The following is a 16,484-nucleotide window of genomic DNA, read 5'->3' on the forward strand; positions in this document are numbered from 1 at the left end:
AAGGGAATTTGTTTATCATGTCTGGGATGTAGAAGTTTCGTGTGGCCTTTCCGAATTGGTTATTGTAGTAATAATAATATGCCTCCTTTTAATGAACTGAAACTATAAAAACACAAGTAAACACGTATAAATGTAAAATCGCAGTAAAAACTGTTTATTTGATTTTCCAGTTTTAGGAACGGGCAAAGAAGTTCCCTCGACACCTCCTCATTCCGCAACATCGTAATGCCAGCGTGTATTTAGAAACGCCTCTTCAAAAGTATGAAGCCACCTCTCTATAAGGAGGAATGTGATTTTCCCACGCGTCTAATTGCCCTACCCCATTCTTGAAACTCCCAAAATGTAAAATGAGAAAGCTGTACTTATTGGGGTCCGGCAAATAAAAAAAAAAAGTAACCGTGACGTTCCACAAGGTCTAAGCTCTCTAATGATACTAAATATTATTATTCTTTACTCCTTTCACGAATCTAGGGTAGGTGGCCTGTTTCGGCCTCCGTCCAGCGTATCATCGGTCTGCCTCATGTTTTTTCGGCTTTGGTTTGTAATTCACCTTCTTCCTAGGCATTCTACCATATGTAATTTGTACTCGATGCTCTTTCCATTTGGATCTATATTTTTCTAATGTTTCCATTATTGGTGTTTTGTTTAGTTCAATATGTCTTAATTTCTCATTTTATCTGATCCTGTATAACAAGTTGTTTTCCTTATATATTACATCTTCATTGCAGTGATTATTTTTTTCTTATTTCCTTCTCTTATGGCTCATGAGTCACGACCACATATTAATGATAGTTTTGATAAAATATTATACATTTTAGTCAACTTTTTGGTGACCATTTCTGGCCATAGTGTTTTCGTTTATTATTTCGTTTTATTTGTTAATTTTGTTAGAAAATGAAATGAGGGGAAGCTATTTGTAATATCTTGAGTTCGTAGGATTAGCCTGCTATGTATTTGCATTATTAATAAGAATTTGTTAGTAATGCATCAGTTGCTGGCTAGTAATGATACTTAGCAAAAGCTGTTATTAAACTATAGGGAGCGACGCCTCTGTTATCGTGAAAGGAAAGAAGAACATAACACGATGCAAATATTAGTACTAATAATTAAAATGGCGAGACCAGTATTAGCGATAAGAAATGTTATATCGAGATCATCGAGACATATCTTCTAACCGTTTCCAAAAATGTAAATAGAATGTAAATCTTGTGACATATTTACAATCCGCTGGTCGCTATTAGCATATTTGTTTTATTATGTCGGTACGTGTTTGGAGGGAGGAGAAAAAAAGACTAAGGCTGCTTCTTTCTAAGATCGGCTAATTTAAACCTGTCTGAGAAAGGCTTATATTAAGTTCCTTCACTCACTAATGGAAAATGAACCTCATTTTCTTTTCCAGACGTGTGACGAAACAGCTCGACCATGGAGACATCTGCAATTGATATACGTATTTTAATTTATTTTAAATGGAATATTGTATCGCAATAGATAATTATCGAAGAAAGTGCTTTCATTGTGGCTGGAGGCATTTGAACGTCTGAAGAATCGTGAAACTGCAGTAATATGTGTCACTCTTACACAGCACAGGCGGGCTAAAAAACAAAATTATTTGCTGAGTTAGCCAAGGGGAAAATCATTTACAACCTTCAGCTGGATAAGGTTTTCTTCACCCAGTGTCATTTATATTCCATTAATGTGCTCAAGAAATGTAATATTAGCCTGTTAGCTTGTACCAAAATGCATTCAATTCATAGCCTTCTTAAAAGAGGTGCATCTTTGTGTTTTTCTACATTTTTTTATTAAAAAAATTATCGTATTCAAAAGTAAGTTTTGTATCATCACAAGACAGTGATTCTTCTTTTGCATCAAATGCATGAATGTCGTATTACGTTTGATCAACTTTACATTGTGACAGAACAACATTTGTAAGAGGAACAATATATCAAAGGCGGTCTAAAAATATTTTAAATTCCTTATAAGGGGAATGAGCAGAAATCGAATGATTACAGTTTTGTTACAAATTTCTTTAAATAAAGCATCAACGTTACTGTTGATGCAATATCCAACTCTCTGAAGACAATAATAAATTGAAGTGACACCGAGTATGTATTTCACCAATGTACACATGACACCGTAGAATGACACGTGCGTAGTTTCAATCTAGTTTTGGCGTATCGTCTTCTGCTTTTCAACTGAAGTTGATAGTTTTTAACATCAACATTTCCTTGAATTCCAGAGAAAGACATGGCGGGACTTAATTAGTAATTATTTTTCTGTTTTATTTTCTAAATATTAATTTAATTTCACTGCCGTTTTAAAACGAATATTAAATAATCTGACGTCAGAGGAATTATTAAAATATTTTAAAAGGTTTTTCTGAAGTAGAGTTAAAATTATCCATAACACACATCTGGAGGGAAACCAGTTATAATCTAGCTTGATATAGAGAGAGCTTAACAAAAGTTATAATAAAAGACACTGGAATAAAGAATCAACTTTCTTTTCTTTTTTTTTTTTTTTTGCAATCGTCTAGCATTTCTACTTTTCTCTGCTGATTCCAAAACTACTGCTTTTATCTTGAAGAGTATAATGACATGAAAGAATGTGAATCCTTTAATTTTACTCGTCATAGTTTAATGTTAATCCATTTGAGGATAATGGATTACAAACAACCTAAGCTGTGGATATTCGTGTGGAAAAAAGTTTCTTAGTTACTGCATATTTAATTTATTGGCAGGACTGACATGTAATTCTATTAAGTAACTGAAATACTACAAAACATGTTAATTACAGAATCTCGGGTATGATAATATTTAATTAAAATACGCGTAAATAATTACATAGCCCGAGTTCTAATTAATGAAATTAGAACTCTTACAATAACGGCGGTTTTTAATTTCATTGCACTTTATATTTATATAATTATATTTATAATATAAATTATAAATATATAATACATAACGGCCTTCGAATACGATGTCTGATTATGAAAATACGTGCAAAAAAAAAAAAAAGTTAAACAACATTCCAATTATAATATATAATGTTGGTAAGCAGAAATGAAATTTTGAGGATTTAATAAAATAATCCAAGCAGAGACATAGCAAGTTGGCAGAGAAGCGGAGAAAGGAGAATTAACATGAACAGGTGACACCCCGCACAGCGTTATTCAAAATTTTTCAGTTATATCAGATAAGATGCACAAAATAAAGAAATTATGGGGTAGGAAAGCTATACATTCCGCGGGTTTTCATTCCGAGCAACTGTTAACATTTGAAGCAAAACGCTTGATATTTTAAAATGCAAACATTGTGTCAAAGTAGATTCTGAGCAATGTCATAAGTGGTTTAAAACTTAGCCAATTTATAATGGATCATTTTTATAATAATTAGTTGGGAGGTATTAATCGGATACTTTTAATCAGACAAATCGCTTTAATTCAGTATGCCTTTGGTTTAAATCGCACGCACTTGTACAGTTCAAATTACGGGAGTTTAATCAAAGTATTTTCGGATAATTAAGACTTTAGTGACAAATGCTTTTGCATATAATTAAAATGAAACTATCTTAATTACATATAATCCTAATTATCAGAGAACTTATTCTTAATATTGGAATACTGGACAAGGATGGGAATGCTGATATCATGGTGGAAGATACAATCTTCCTCCTGAAAGCAAATTACAGCCTTCAATAAGTCCTTTAAATCATCCATTATTATTAAAGCAACAATCTTTCCAGGAAAACAACAACAAAAAAAAAAACTCTTTGGCAAGCATTGGAGGGCTTGAAAAAATTCCACGTTTCGTCTCTAGAACATGGTTTCCGGACTGTGTAAAAATAAATATAAAAAGTTGCAAAAAATAGAAAAAAAAAGATAACCCTTCCACGGTACAAATGTGCTATACGTTCACAAAAACCTTTATGAATTCTTGTACACATACAACTCCAGTTAAATGTGTACAAGTAATACTCGCTAAGGAAAGATGGAGATTGAATCTGAATTCTATAATATTCGGATGTCGCGTGTACCAATAAAGGACCACTTTACTTACTAAATTGTAAAACTCAGGGAACGGATGTAGTAACCACTTATTTCTATATTTCTCTCTCTTCACACCCACTAACAGGCTTTCAGGCCAGTTCGGCTTCCTAGCGCCCATTCTTATGTGTTACAACTATTTAGGACGAAGGATCTTTTATATATATGCACATTACACCAACAGTTTCCTGCAGGTAAGGGGGGGGGGACATAAAAACCCTAACTCCGATAAGCTACAACTTCCTGTCTCCCAAAATATTCACCCATCACTTCTAAGAGAAAGAGAGGGATCATTTACTGTTCAACATTTTTAGCATTGCTCTTACCCCCACCCCCACAAAAAAAAAATCGAAGTTTATCTCATGATATGAAATGGTGTTTTTCTCTTATCGCACAGCACAGCAGACAATGCATAATCATTTCGAAATCAATATTTTATGCGCCCAATGGATGATTTTTAATTAGGTATATTTACGGGAAAATTGGACAAAAAAATCAGTAAAAAAAAAAAAACGAAATCCATTAATTAACAAAAATATAAAATTTAAATCATAGTTTAAATACATTAAGATCTTATATTTGAAGATGAATAAATATTTATTTCAAATAAACTTTATCTCATAATGCACTACTTCCTACTTAGCTAGTGGACACGACCAGAATGGTGCCAGAAACTGTTATTAGCGAGCATTGCTTTTAAATCTTATACGCAATGGTAGTAGGAGAAATTTTTCTCCTGTATGGCGGCACAAAATATTTAAGACCACTGTCATAGAAGAGGTTTAACAATATTAAAATCTTGCGACAATACAAGGAAAAGTTTGCCTTCAAAACCGGCAGTTATACGCATCTTATCTTAATTTGAGGAAAACGGGCATTAAAAGACTTTTATTAAACAGATTTCTGTTGAGCAGCAGTGGACAATAGTAAGTTTCCGTCATGACGACCAGTTTTAGCGCGGAGTTGAATAATAAAATATCTACATAGGACTTACCTTCGTTCAGTTTGTCTTCGCTCCCTTTCCGTGCAAGCACAGTCGAATCCTCTTAATTCAGGGAACAAGGTTGACACGCTGAGACCGTTCAGAAGCTCACACCGCACACACACTCACGTTCTTACCCTTTGACAAGATACACCTAGAGAGACATCCTTGCAGCCAACCCCGCTGTGTTTGCGACCAAGAGTATCTAATCCTAGGATAAGCACATTTTTTTTAATAGTCTGGCTGCTGCAATTTCATGGGTTTCTTCTCTTTCTGTAAGGAACACAACTTACCGACCACACAGTCTGAGGTGTTCTATTCGAACCGCGTGCCCACCTGCCAGCGAGCAACCAACCAGCATTAGGCCCGTTCTCCCTCTTCGTTTGACTTTCCGTAGCTTCAAGGCACTGTGGCGTCGCTGCACATGTGTACCTGTACCTGGACGATCCTTGCAGCAGAACTGGTTTGACGAGGCCGTTAGCCTACCTGTTGAATGAGGGAACAGAACGGCAAGCTCATAACCGAGAACTTCCTGACTGAGGATAACGCAATCCATTCCCCCCTCCCCAACCTAAAACTTCCTAAAAAATTCATCCGCTAGGTGGAAGTGGAATCATTACAAGTTCCGAATGACTTCGCAATGTTGATCGCACATAAAAGCTAAACTCCAAAGATTGGTCATGCACTACGCGCTCACAGCCAGACTATAAAAAGGCGACTTTTTTGTATGTGTACGTTTCTTAGAATACTTTAGATGCGGTCTGATTTATTTATTTATTAACATTTTGTTTAGGAAACTGAACGTACACGGTTAAAGTGATGTATAACAGCTAGAGAACAGTAGACGTTTGTGTTGCAAAGTGAATAAGTTTCGATGTGGTTGTACGATTCAAATGGGCGACCCTAATACATTGATAAGATATCTTTTTATTTGAAATCCTAAATAATATGACATAAAGCAATTTTTTTTTGTGTTTATTCTCGAATACGGTCTTAAAATAAACTTACTACGTTGCATAGTAAGTTTGCAGAAAAGAAAACGGTTAAAAAATCACAATTCTGGAAGCAAATAGAAGCAACTCTTAACAAACAAAATAAGTTTTTCTTTCATAATAAATTTAGTTCAATCCTTTATCCAAGTATGAGCAAACAAAGTTTGCGCCTGAAAATATCTTCAGGACTGGAGTAAGGTAGTACAACACCGGGAAACTCGTAGCAAAGGTGGACCAAGCTAACATCACTCCTATCTCAGTATCTCCCAAATTTGCATTATGGGAGATACTGAGATAGGAGTGATGTTAGCTTGGTCCACCTTTGCTACGAGTTTCCCGGTGTTGTACTACCTTACTCCTGTCCTGAAGATATTTTCAGGCGTAAACTTTGTTTGTTCACACTTGTTAAAGGATTGAACTAAATTTATTATGGTCTAACCAAGTGAAAAATTAACTTTCAAGAGTTTTTCTTTTTTTTTTTTTTAATCCCAGAACGATCTCGTGTTGGCCGAGTAATTAGCGTATCCGCTCTACAGTTTGTGGGTTAGAATCCCGCCTTGGGCATGGATGCTTGTGATTGTCTTTCACCTTCACGCCATTATTCATACAAATATAGGTGTTAAGGCGAAAGACAATATTCTGGATATATACATTCTCCCAAGATGGACTGGGTAGCATGGGAGAAGTAGACCCAATCCTCCATCAATGGGAGAGGAACGCAAAGAATACCAACATATATAGAAATTCAAGAAAACATACCACCCCACGATTCTAAGCATTTAATTACAGTCAGAGAAAACTCATTTATAGAAATCATGCCTGCACAAATCTGTGATCAAAATAAAAAGTACCTCCCGAAAACAAACTGGAATGTGCAGCTTCCTACGCTACAGTTTCTGAGTAATAAAAATGAAAATACTATGATTGGAAGGCGGCCACCCACTTTGTCAACTCATTAAGATTTCCCTCAATTACTTGTTCCTCGTGTATAATTTCCAATGAAAAACTGCGTGTAATTTTAAAAAACCGTCCATTTTTCAGATAAATGATGCTGAATAGCCCTTGATATCATTTATTCTATCGATCATCTATCATTAAAGTACGATAGTCGAAGCGATTTTTTTTTCTCTTCCCAAGCACATTATTTTCCTATTGAAGCAATAAAGTCCAACTTTTAACTCTGAAACAGTTTAGTAACTACTGCGTGGGTTGCTTTGCTCAAAAGGCGAGCAGTTACCGATCTCAGTTGGTGGAAAGAATTTACAAGTGGAAAGATCAGCAATTATCAATATATTGTTGATCTTAAAGAAGTTTTGGAATGTGTTACTAATGGAATGATTCTTCCATCTTATACAGAAATTATTTTAAATGGTCATTTCCAATTACTTCGTTTATTATTATTATTATTCTGTAAGTTCTGAACATTCTAGCATCCTTGACCTCAAAACGTAAACCAGCTGAACTGAACTAACCGACACAACCAGCCGGGACCGACAGAGAAACGTGGTGGTTTCCGATCTTAAATTTCTTCCTGGAGTGAGGCCACGTAAGTAGCGTAACCGGTTTACGTATTGGAACTGTCGACAGAGAATTCACGACTCTGCACATTTTTGGTTGACTCAGAAGTTTTCATGTTGTCAAGGTAACGGTACTTAAAGGAATCTTGACAGGAAAATAAATCTATCTGGAAGAACAGAACCGTGAACTGTTGTACGTTTAACTTTTCAAGTACAGGTAAGAAATATTAAATAGGTAATTCTAGTCCGCCATATGAAAGCAAAACGATGCATCAAGTGGAAGTCTTCTGGAAGCAGTTAAATAAGATTATGTTTTTACACAGAACACGAAAGGTTGTTCGACCTATACGACGTTGTTATCGCAAAAGGTAGAAGTCTGGAGAGAACCTGTTAACGTTGAATATGAATACTAGTTCTGTGTGTTTTATAAACCACTTAAGAAGAGAGGTTAGTAAAGAGTTTTGTTCTGTGAATGAATTGTAATTACTGTGGTACATGTCTCAAAAATATATATTTGGAGGAATTACCAATTTTGGTTTATCATTTTATCAAAGATACTGTTTATCAGTTCTGATAAACAGTGTCTATATCAGAAATATCAGAAAATGAGCATATTGCAATAGAAATTGAATGTCTGCGTGATAAAAAGTCGACTGAATCGGTGAGAGGAGTTTAATAGATCAATGTGAAACGAATCTTTTCGTCAAGGAATTTTTTGAGAGCATTCAGAAGTGACAATAGTGACTCCAGATGTGACAATATTCTGGCATTTGCGTTCGATTAATAATGTTTCAGAAACGATTCCAGAATGAAACATGAATGAATGAATCCTGGAAATTATATATTCTGAAAAACACACAGTGAGCTTCGTTTTCTGTTATTGGATTTTTTGTGTAAAAAGAGATGAAAAAATATTTAAGTTCCAAAAAAAAAATCTCAATTTCAAAAGAATTCTGAAATGTAAATCATTTTTACTTATTCTTGTAAAGTGAGACTCATGGCATCAGTCAAGTACCTTAAAAGAACCAACTACGATATTTCCAATTTATTAATACTTTAAACGATTAAAGAAAAATACATCTTTAACATCGAAATACATCGAAACAAAAAAAAATCTAATTTTTACAGCCACTTAAAAAGTAATCCATTATTAATTTCTGATCACCTTCAAATCAACATACTACAGCTCATTATCAAATCAAGTTTCCGGAGCAGTTTTCACACAAAAACTTTACAAGAGTTTTTTAGGCGAAAGACATTTACAATGAATCTAGATTGTTAATATTAAAGTACTTGTTTTCTCGAGTATTTGTTTTTCTGTTTGATTTTCATTTAAGAAGAAAGCTGCTCTTGACCACCTGGAATTGATCGTTTTCTTTAAATAGAAAAGAAAATGAGGATAGATTATGTGCATTTATTAGCCACGATTATTTTTATGGAATTCCATCCATCAAATATTGTACAGTATTGCATACTAGTACTGTGGCCTAATGGCTACAGAACCAGGAAGCCTCCCTCAAGAGAAGACCAAATATGAAACATTTTCTAGCCACATCAGGCCTCCAGCAAACAGGATGGTGGTGTCACATGCGAGATGGAATTCGTCTATCAGCAAGAGAGAGATTCCCAAATATCCAAGCCCACGTTATCCACTCGGTCAACCTGGCCGGAGAATTTATGATAGCAGTACGTTATGAAAGAAGATTTACATGAGTTAGCTAACTCTAAATGTGGACATGCTTTCGTCTCTCATATACGTTTGCACACGCTTCTAAACTATGATTACAATCAAATTCGGAAAATAATCGAAGTACAAGAACTGTATTTCGCTGCTATGACACAAACCAAAAGCTAACTAAATTTTAACTAAACCGAAAGTCTGATAATCGATAGTGAGTGAACTTAATAGGAAACCTGAACTCTGAAAGGGATTCACATAGAACTGATTCTATTCGAAGTTTCGTCAAAAGAAAGCAATTTCATGATTGTCACGATACGTAATAAAATAAGAATCTTATTAGATTTCTTCTAAAAATATAAATAAGCAAACATCAGCCAAAGCAAATTAAAATTACAGTGGAAGCAGAGTAAATTAATTCACAGAAAATAAAAACCGAGTTCGAAATTTATTAAATTTCGACAGAAATTTTCTATTGTGCATTTCTTGGTTGAAATGAATCAGAAATGTACTGTTTTATCTCCAGTTAACGTGATTCCGAACATAAAAACGTCTCTTTTTACATGTTAGGAAACAGAGTCCTTCATCTGTTATTTGTACGAAATGAGTGCAGTCAACCATTCAATTTCATTAATATTTTCAGTTTCGTAAACAAACAACACGCACATAAATCTGACAGCATTATCGTAATGATAAATTGTTAACTTGGTCAACAAAACAGGTCATAAATTGGTTAGAAAAAAACGTAGCAGAAATTGTAGAAATCTCAAAAGAAGAATGGACATAACATTGCAAACAACTTTAGTGCAATCCAACACTTGATAACACGCTTGAAGAAATTGAAACTGAAAATGCAAATGACATAGGAAGAGATTCATTGAAAAATTTATTGGATGCTGGAAATGGAAGTAACTTTATCTACAACAAAATAGCAGCAGGAACAGATAGTATCTCAGAATTAGAGTAAGATTCCACTTTTAAAGTAAGATTCCTGAATCTGTCAAATATGTATTAGATTACCTGAAGTATATCTGAAGAATGGAAAAAGGCTAAAATAATATCAATGTTTAAGAAGGAGACAGAAGTTTACGTGAAAATTGCGGATTATTACATTATTGAAAAATACATAATGATGTAGTAAGATTTTAAATAAAAGACTTGCTACTGTTTCTTAAGTAAGGTCGAGTTCCACTGATTATATATTTACGCATTTATTTACTCAGATTGTATATTAACAAAGCATAGAAAAAAAGACGGAAATTTAATTTCTAGACCCACTTGGCATTTATAGATTATGAATAATGCCTTTAATCAAATTAACAGAATACAACAGAAGACTAAGACTGCCCAAAACAGTCGCTAAATGCAATTAAGAGTTTATATAACAATCTTTTTTAGAATCAAAAATGATCATCTAAAAAAGATTTTAGATGGGGGTCTTCTTTGATATCTATGTGATTACCCTCAAAGATCTGTTTAGCATTTACAACCTAAGTAATGAATACAACGTACGAACTGATGTCGTTAAAGAAAACTGAAACTATACCATTCTGGGATAAATATCCAATACGAGCTAAAATATAATCGAAAACCAAATTCGAGAATAACGCATTTTCCATATTACGGATGTGATATGTCTTATAATATACCGCAGAGATAACAAATTACACCGTTTTCAAGCAATTTGCGGTACTATAAAACAAGAAAAGGTAAAACAAGAAAGGAAATATAATTAGAGTTTTATAAATCATGGCAATACAAACAATATTATATGATTCCAAGTAGGATAAAAAAAAAAAGATGGAAGTAGAATGCAAGCAGCTGAATTGAAATTGTTTGTATCTAAAGGATGTAAAAGAATGAATAGAATAAGGAATGATGAAACAAGAATGAATGACAAACAAGTGCAATAAATGATACAATAAAGGAACAAAAGAATTTGAAGAGAACATATGGAGTGAATAAAAGACTACTAGAGGAAGTAATTAAATATAAATCTCAAAGGGAAAAGAGATATACGAAGAGAATGAAAGAACAGTCTTTCAGTGCTTAAACAAACTTATAGCCTACATCTTGAATGAGAAAGAAGAAGAGAAAAAGATTACTAGTAGCATAAAGCTAGTAGATTTGTGCAGATAAATAAAAAGCAGTCGCTTCATTTTTGTCTTCACTTCATCTTCAACTATTCCATTATTCTTGATGGTAGTTACATGTTCCTGCTTGACTGCTCATGGTGCGCAGAAACAGTGGATAGTTTAAGCAAGAAGCTAGTTTGTTCATCGTCTGATGCTCTCATATAATCCAAGTCAACACTTCAGCGTAGTATTCTTGTTTCTGAATGCCCTAATGTTAATGGCCTCACACTTTAACTCGAACTCTTTCGTTTTCTCTGCCGACCCGGCATTCGCGTTCTTGTTACAGGTTCAGATTACCGTGACACTTCTTCCATAGTTATTACTGGCGATATAAATAGAAAACGTTCAAAACAAGTGCAAGGAAGGTAAGGGTCGAAGGACTTAAGATGAAAGGGATTAAAATTTATTTTTAAATCCAAAAGATTATCACAACGAATGTGCTCCACGTTCAACAAATCAAGATGAGCTATATGTCTATATGTTTCTTAATTCCGTGTGTTCATTGACCGATTTATCTGTTTTGTGTGAAGACAAATTTTAATAATGCCACTGTATGAGACTAGATAATTTATCTTCAACTGGAAAATCCGTATGAAAGTTCTTTGGTCCTAGAAGGGATTGGAACCCAGGTCTTTCCAAATAAGGGTCATTGTGAACACCCACCAAGCTACTGAGTGGCTTGGTGGGTGTCCACGATGTAGTTCGTGTAGTTCAGCTGGACGAACTACATCGTGGTTCCTGCTGAACTACACGAAATATCAATAAAGCAGTTACTTTCAATAATTTTACTTACAAACATCATAAAATATGAGTTTAGCCCAGCCTTATTACAAGAAATATTTTAGCCTGACTGACTTTTTTTACATTATCAGTTTCACACCTTTTCCATAAGCGTGTTGATACCAAATGATGAAAGCTAACCACTTACTTGCACAACAAAGTTTTATTTTTCTTCACACACACTCCATACTGCACATACAGCTACGAAACGTTCATATAAAGAAAGGTTTTTTTCCCCATGATACTGGAACGATCTATTGAAGGACTGATTTATGAGGCGAGGTGCTCAAGTACTTATGCCTTGCTATAAATACTAATAAAACAAAATCAGAACGTAACTGCGGTATTAAAATATATTGATATTATATACAGTGAATACTCAATACTACTGTGTGTGTGTGTGTGTGTGTGTGTGTGTGTGTGTGTGTGTGTGTGTGTGTGTGTGTGTGTGTGTGTGTGTGTGTGTGTGTGTGTGTGTGTGTGTGTGTGTGTGTGTGTGTGTGTGTGTGTGTGTGTGTGTGTGTGTGTGTGTGTGTGTGTGCCCTCAAGGGGTGTGGATATGATAGTACTACACGAAAAATTTACGTCATTACTAACTTCCTATCAACAATTTTCCTCCAAATCGTCTGTTACTTGTCAAGACTCCAACCTTATCAGATCTTATATTTCTATCGTCTAAAGCAATTGGTACCGTATCAATCCACCTATATCTTGGTCTTCCTCTGGGTCGTTTTACTGCCAACCTGGCAGAGAACATTTGTTTTGCTAATCTTTCTTCGCCCATTCAGTTTAAGTTACCATACCACCTGAGATTAGCTCTGCTAACGCATTCCTCGATGTTGACAATGTCAAGTTCTTTCCTAATATCCTCGTTTTTAATATGATATTGCCATTAATGCCATCTGTTCACACCTCTATCTTTCTGGGGATTCTCATATCTGTGGTCTCTAGTCTTTGGTAAAGTGTTTTACTTCTGACACAGCTCTTAGATCTATAAGTTAAAACTGGTTTGAACACTGTCTTATATACAGCTAATTTAGTGTTTCGACTAATTTCTCTCTTATTCCATATGAATTTATTCAATTGACTTCCTACCATACCAGCTTTGCTGATTCTGTTGTCTATTTCTATATTTAATTTACCATCTTCAGTAAAAATCGTGCCTAAGTAACTGAAATGTTTCACTTGTTCCACAGGTTCTCCATTCACAACACAGTTGACATTTTCAATGATTCTGCCTATTTTCATTGTCTTGGTCTTTTTAATGCTGACCTTCATACCATATCTATTACAACAATTATTCAATTTACTCTGTGAATCTTGCAGACTTGTAGCGGATTTATTTAGAAGTATAACATCATCCGCATAAAGCAAAGAGCTGACATTAACATCTCCAATTTTAATATCATGTTTAATACCACATTCCTTCATAATGTGATTCATATAGATAATGATTAACAGAGGGGATAATGTACATCCTTATCTCACACCAGATTTAACATTAAACCATCTACCTGTACTTCCTTCAATTTTAACTGCTGACTTACAACTCAAATAAAGACTAAGTATTGCTTGATATAATGATCCACTGACACCATACAACTGTAGCGTATTGAATAGCTTCTCTCTTGGCACCTTGTTATATGCCTTTTCCAAATCGACAAAACTTAAATACAGATCTCTGTTATATTCCCATGCTTTCTCGACTATTTGTCGTAAAGTGAAGATCTGATCCTGACAGCCTCTATTTGGCCTGAATCCAGCTTGTTCTTCACCAAGCTTTTCTTCCACAATTCTTCTCAACCGTTTCTCAAGTATACTTGCATAGATCTTGCCAGGAACACTCAGTAGGGAAATACCTTTGTAATTCTCACATTCAGTTTTATTTCCCTTTTTTATATGTGGGTACTATGAGAGCTCTACTCCAATCATCGGGAATTCGTCCTTCTGTCCAGGCCTTCTGAACTATGCAGTGCAGCCACTGCAAGACTCTTATACCACCATACTTGAGCATTTCTGGTCGAATATCATCTACTCCTGCTGCCTTTCCACATTTCAAGCCTTTGATTGCTTTTTCTACTTCAAGTATGGATATGTATTCCTGACTGCATGCCTGGTCAGTGTTTTTTCCCACTGTGCTGTCATCACTGCTTGTTTCATTTAGTAGTTTTTAAAAGTAATTACTCCATACTTCAAGGATATCTTTTTCTCCCGTTTTCATGTCACCTTTGTCATCTCTAACTCCTTTTACAGCACTCTTTCCTCCATTTCTAAACTTCTCAACAACCTCCAGAATATTTTGCCACTTTCTTGATATTTATTTTCTATATTCTTGCCAAAATCCTCCCATGACTTTTGTTTAGCTAGTTTTACACAGTGTTTAGCATTATTGCATTTGTCTCTGTATTCTCTAAGAGCACAAGCTGACTTATTTGAGGAACTTTTGATATGCTTTCTTCTTTTCCTTCACTGCCTCTTTAACTTCCTGTGTCCACCATGGAGTTCTGATTTTTCTATCCTTGCAGACAACCTCACCATATGCCTCTCTGGCTGAATCAATCAAGGTTTTCTTCAAGGCTTGCCACTGAATTTCTAAAGTTTGGTTCCTGTTCTCAAACTCTTTAATTTTTTCTTCAATAATCTTTGTGTATTTTAGTCTACAGTTCACATCTAAGAGCTGCTGAACTTTTATTCGCTTTAAAACTTCCTTACATGTTATTCTTTTCAATATGAAATTCAATTTTATCCTACTCAAGACTAAATAGTGATCACTTCCAATTTCAAATCCTCTGTACACTCTGGTGTCCTGCACCAGGGAGAAAACATCACTATCAACAATAACATAGTCAATGAGACTTTTCTTATTCCTTGCCTCTTCTCTCCATGTGAATTTGTGCACATTTTTATGTTGGAACATGGTGTTAGTAATAATCAGTCCATGTCCTGAGCAGAAATCCAACTGATATTTGCCATTATTATTAGCTTTGCTCTTTTCTCCAAATTTTCCTGAAATATTTTTGTATGTCTCACAATCATTTCCTACTCTGCTATTTAGATCCCCAACAAGGACCAACTTTTCATTTTTCATTGTGTCAGTTGCTTTTTCTAAAGCCTCTAAAAATTCCACCACTTCTTCCTTAGTAGAACCTTCTGTGGGACCATAGGCACAAATAAGTCTCATTATCCAGTTCCCCATTCTCATATTTGCTCACATTACTCTACTTGAGACTGACTGCCATTCAAGAAGATTAGCCTCGTATTTTGTGTTGAATACTATGGCTACTCCATCTTTTCCTTGATTGTCATTGCCTGAATATAACATTTTGTATTTATTGCTCATAAAGATCTCATCAATTTTTGTATTTTTTGTTTCAGTCACCCCTATTATGTCGATCTGATACTTATCTAATTCCTCAGCTAACTCCATTTCTTTGCCATTCAGGCTTCTTATGTTGATAGTACCGATCTTTAACTCTGGTGATGTTGAGTTGGGGTTTGTTTTCAGAGTTGTTCCAGTAGCTGACTTTTCGCTGTTCGCCCTGGTTCCCTGGCGAAAACAACGGGGGCCTTGTTTAACCGGGCCACGCCCCAGCCGGCATGAAATTTTGTCATGTCGTACCGTCATTTTTTATTTGGGTTTAACCAATAAGCATACAATTTGGTCGGCTAAATCCCAAATTGCCGTGTGTGTGTGTGTGTGTGTGTGTGTGTGTGTGTGTGTGTGTGTGTGTGTGTGTGTGTGTGTGTGTGTGTGTGTGTGGATATTTTCTGAATAGCTGGGATTCGAGTCCTTTGAGAAACCTACACTTAATGAGGAAGACGCAAAATAAAAAAAAAAACCACATAAAAATAGACGTAGACAGAATGAAAGAGAATAATAGCTGGTTTGATGATTTTTCATTTAGAGTGTGAATGGATATTGGGCAGTTGCTGCTTATGTTATTATATGATTGGAGAAAAGTGGATGGGAATGCGGAAGTGAATTAGTAGAACACCCGTGGAGACTATCTATTAAAAAAAAGGAGGCAAACAGAAACACATTATTTTTTGAGAAAAAATAGGTTTTGGTGCACTCCTTTAGTTCCTGGATTGGATTATTTCTCTATCTCGATTATTGTAAAAAAGATTATTTCTCTATCTCGATCAGAACAAGAATTTGCATTATCACAATAGAAAGAGTGGCCTGGCCATGGAAGAGAAGAGTAAATTCCAGATTTCTTCCCACCTTAAACAGTTTCGTTTCCAAAGGATACAGGATTGTGAGTGACAGAGAAGGGGATGTTCCATAGCAGAGGAAACTTGCACCATTACCTACGGGAACTAATCTAGAGTTCAGGGGGAAAAAACTGATTACGTTA

At 35.0% G+C, this 16,484-nt stretch overlaps 1 protein-coding gene across 2 annotated transcripts in view; it reads right to left on the reverse strand.

The window, feature by feature from the left end:
• The window catches only part of Cad99C (cadherin 99C), a 184,725-nt gene extending 179,593 nt beyond the window's left edge, over positions 1-5,132 (reverse strand). For both annotated transcript variants that reach the window (XM_090395778.1, XM_090395780.1), the window contains exon 1: positions 5,037-5,132. The gene's annotated coding sequence lies outside the window, so the exon portion shown is untranslated. The remainder of the gene's footprint in view (positions 1-5,036) is intronic.
• Between the last annotated feature and the right edge of the window lie 11,352 nt (positions 5,133-16,484).

This window comes from Typopeltis vanoorti, chromosome 7, assembly GCF_054136105.1.
Source record: "Typopeltis vanoorti isolate ZY-2024b chromosome 7, IOZ_Tvanoo_1.0, whole genome shotgun sequence".
NCBI lineage: Eukaryota > Metazoa > Arthropoda > Arachnida > Uropygi > Thelyphonidae > Typopeltis > Typopeltis vanoorti.